The following is a 4458-nucleotide window of genomic DNA, read 5'->3' on the forward strand; positions in this document are numbered from 1 at the left end:
CAGCTTTCCCAGGTATAACATGAAGCCACGGTGCTCCCCACTTTCCCGGTGTGTTACTCACCTCTCCATCACTGGGACAGACATCTGAGACAGTCGGCCTGGAGTCCAGGCTATGACGGGTGGGTTCTGTGGCTTAGGGCTGTGATCAGCCACCAGCCACTACAGTACAGTGAAACCCTTCGATCACAAAGCAGGGAGCAGAGAGAGAAGACATGTCCCTGTTTGGGGCATGCCCACCTCTTAAAGGTTCCATCACCTTCCTATAGCACGTCAGCGTGGTCCCCAAACCTCCAACATAGGGGCCTTTGGGGAACATTTAAGATCCAAACCTTATGAGAATGTTCTGAAGATCAAGTGAAATAACACACATGAAAACAGTTCATACGTTACAAGGCGCTGTGTAAACAGGAGCTATTTTTAATCACCAGGTGTCCCCACTCCTTTGCTCTTTTCTTTACCTCACCTGTTTCTGCGCCCTTTAAGCAGCTTCGTGGTCTTTCCTTAGTCCAAGATTCTCAATGTGGTGAGTGCCCAGCTTCTTAAATCAGCCAAATCTGCTGATCCATATGTGATCTGTCTATCTCCCCCGGGATTCGGGGGCCAATCTGCCACATTAACACAGCCTCATTTATTTCTTCACTCACGTATCACAGACTGAGTGGTTCTGGGCCCCATGCTAGAGATGACAGTCCTCAAAGAACGTACCATGAAGTCTAAGCAATTCAGACCACACAGGTTAGCCAGGTCCATATAAGCTGTGGCTGAATCTTCTCTCCCTGAAAGAGAACCTGCTTCGTGGAGTTCAGTTTCATTCAGACAGTTGAGGGCAAAACCTGAACTTTGAAGTCCCTCTACCTTGCCATCCTGCAGGAAGCAGACAGCTCTAAGAAGATGCCTTGATATGACACTGCACGTCCCTCCAATGACTTGCCCCATACCTCGTCCCTCGCTTGTTCCTAATTCAACACCAAATCCATGTGGAAGTGAGTTTTCCAGCGTGGGGTTCCACATTGGACTGGCTCCATTTTCGTTCCTACAGTGTAACTATTGGGACAGAGAACGGAGACCACCTGCAGCCACACGACCTATTCTTCGTTCTAGGGAATTCTTGCCCTCGAAGCTAAATACATAGAGCAATAAATGACTTCACTGTTTGCATCAGGAAATTCCTGAAGACAAATTTATTTGAACAGTGGATTTGCTCATGTGGGCAAATGGTCTCTTCTCTCAGGAAAGTAGATGACTTGCCGGGGCAAATGACTCTCTTCTCAAACTTGTCAGAATGGCTTATGACTGTCCACACAGCACAAGCACTATAAGCGTTCCCAACCCTTACCCGATCCCCACTCTAAGACACCTGCACCCCAAACCCTCCATGCCCTCCCCTTCCACACATGGCCAGTGCTCAGTCAAGATGGTAGCCTTCCCATCTGGTGGCAGGTTTAATAAACTTAGCTGTGCTTGGTCAGCAGATTATTCTGGTAGGTGCTTGGGAAGTTCGTGGTTGACAGCTTGGTGCACCAATCAGTACAGCAAGGGAAACAGAAAAAGGATATTTAATTGTAATATTTGCTGTTTCTTTAAAAAGACCTCAATAGGCATTGTTGTGTGAAAACTGGAGTTTTATTGGAGTTCCTTATTTTTACCCTACGGCTTGGGATAGTTAGTACACCATAATTGTTTTGTTGCTTGGGACTTTTTTTTTTTAGCAGTACTGGGCTTTGAACTCCTGCTTGCTGGCAGGTGCTTTACCACCTGATCCAGTCCATTTTGGCTTTAGCTATTTCTCAGATAGGGTCTTACACTTCTTGCCCAGGGCTGGCCCTGGAAGGAGATCCTCCTACCTATGCTTCCCACATAGATGTGCTTCATCACATCCTGCTTTTTTTTTTTATTGAAAGCTGACCTGGAACCATGATCCTCCTGATTGCTTCCTGAGTAGCTGGGATTGCAGATGGGAGCCACTAGGTCTGGCAACTTGGAGGTTCCATTCAGTGCTGGTTTCCTCTAAAGATTTGTCTGTCGCAAAACGCTCCCTTTTCTATCCATTACATATATGTGTGATTAGCTACTGGTACTCACAATAAAGTAACTGGCTAACATGTGAGTAACCTACCTGGAAGTCTTGAGAGGGGTTGTATCAGAGCTAGCTTGCTGTTCACGCTAAGCAAATTCTGGCTCTCTTAACCACTCTGAAACCTGGTTTCACACATGGAAATGAGCACACGGGCCCTTGGTTAAACTCATGGAATAGCTGTCATTTTGGAGAGTGGAGCTTGGGGGTTTAGAAGCCAATCTTACCAGCTCAGTCTGAGCCCTGAGGCGCACAGCCCATTCTTGTAAACCTACAAAGTTGAAACCTGGAAGACAACCACGATGGTTAACCTGATATCATGATTCTGTGGGTTGCACATTTTCTAAAACGTTTTAGGTTCCAAAGGAAATATTTGAATTTAGTATCTATCTTTTATTCCCAAAGACTTATAATCTTTTAAAGTATGGATCCCATGGCAAATTGAGTCTTCATTTTTTTCCTCATATATGTCTTTTATTTTAAGACTATTTCAGAAAATCCTTAGGTGGTTACTTAGGTTCAAATAATCCTTAGGTTATTTGAAATTAGCGTATTCAGCATTGGAAAGTTGACACAGGCTCATCTCCTGGACAGGTAAGCAGGGAACTTACATTTCCTGTATGCCTCTGAACCTCCAGACCCCAAGATGTTTTTTGGGTCCATTATGTTAACTTTGCAGATGGGTGAGGAATGTTCATCTTCCCATCTTAACGCTGGTGAACCCAAAGCTCAGAATTCAAGTAGACAATTGAAGACTAGAAATGAGTGACAGAAGAAAGATGTAACCTAGGTCTAACTGATTTCAAAGGCTAGTCTTATTTTTACACATGGTGACAGACTTTAAATTCTAACCATTTTTGAATTGTCTTTATCTTTCACTATCAATAAGCATTTCAAAGAAGGTGTAAGAGTTTCTTAGAGCAGGGGCTTAAGCGCAAATATCTTCATATATTTCTATATTCTATAAGACCCAGAATCTTACTTAAGTAAACAAATAGTCATTCTAACATGTCACTATGCGCAAGACTAACTCATGAAACTGCTAGTTTGTCCCATCCATTTGAAGACGTTATTTCTGTTACTGATCTGCATGTGCCAGCCTTCATGCTGCAGAACAAAAATCTTTCTCCCCCATCATGATTTCATGGTTGAGATGCTGCAAACAAAGCTGGGAAGGAAGCTCATAAATTTATTTACCGTACATGATGTGGGAGTTTTTGGAAAAGTACACTCGTGTATTTTCATCTTTGGTTTGGTGATGAATGGATAGCTGTGGAGAAACACGGCTGGAGGACAAAAGAGATTAAAAACTAGCAGGACCTGTGTGTCCAGAGTCTCCTCTGGGTCTTGTGTCCTCAGAGCACACTTTCCTTTCTTTCAGGCACCTCTTCCCAGGGTGGCACCTCTCCAAGAGGGAGAAGATAGGGGAAGGTAAGAGTGACCTTTCCTCTTCTGCTGTTTTCTCCAATTCCTTCAACTCAAACTAGTCAATGGGCTGGGGTGTATGTAGCCCAGTGGTAAAGTGCTTGCCTGGCATGGACAAGGTTCTGGGTTTGATTCCCAGCACAGAAAAAAAAAAATTCAACATGCTGAGATGGCATATTTTGAGGCTGGGCATCCTGCACTCTTCAATGTATTGTCAGGTATTTCACTGCACACACATAGTAAGTGTTCTTTTTATGGTGGGACTGGGGTTTGAACTCAGTTCAAACAAAGCAGGTGCTCTACCACCTGAGCCACACTTCCAGTCCATTTTGCTTTGGTTACTTTGGAGATGGATAGTGAGCTATTTGCCAAGGTTGACCTCAAACCGTGATCCTCCCAATCTCAGCCTCCCAAGTAGCCAAGATGACAGGCACGAGCCACCAGTGCCCAGCATAATGAGCGTCCTTTATCTTATTAAAAAGTTACTTTCCTTCAATCATGAAGAAGTCATCTTGCGAAATGACAGATCTGGAAGTTTTGAGAGATGTTGGAATTGTAAACACGCGGTTCAGAACTAGATATTTCTTCCCTCTTCTTTCTTTTATCAATTACTATTATGATCAAAAAATAAAATCAAAAGAGAAAAAAAAAAGTTACTTTCCTAGCCTAGAAATTCCAGTTCCATATCTTAGTACATTTTATACGATGATCAAATGGCCAAAACATTTTTCAAATGCCCACTTCACCAACAATATAACATGAACGAGAGCGTGTTTATTTAGACACAGCCTCCATACACTCAGTTCATCCGGCTTTTTAACAGCCGCGGTTCGAGACGCCGAAGGGGGCAGTTGTTCGAGGCTACTTCTCTCTGCGGTGTTTCTTGGCAAGTTCACAGGGGAGCGAAGGGTTCTCTCACACTTCTCCCTCCTGCTCTGTCTTCTCCCATCTCACACTCA

Source organism: Castor canadensis, chromosome 9, assembly GCF_047511655.1.
Source record: "Castor canadensis chromosome 9, mCasCan1.hap1v2, whole genome shotgun sequence".
In the NCBI taxonomy this organism is placed as follows: domain Eukaryota; kingdom Metazoa; phylum Chordata; class Mammalia; order Rodentia; family Castoridae; genus Castor; species Castor canadensis.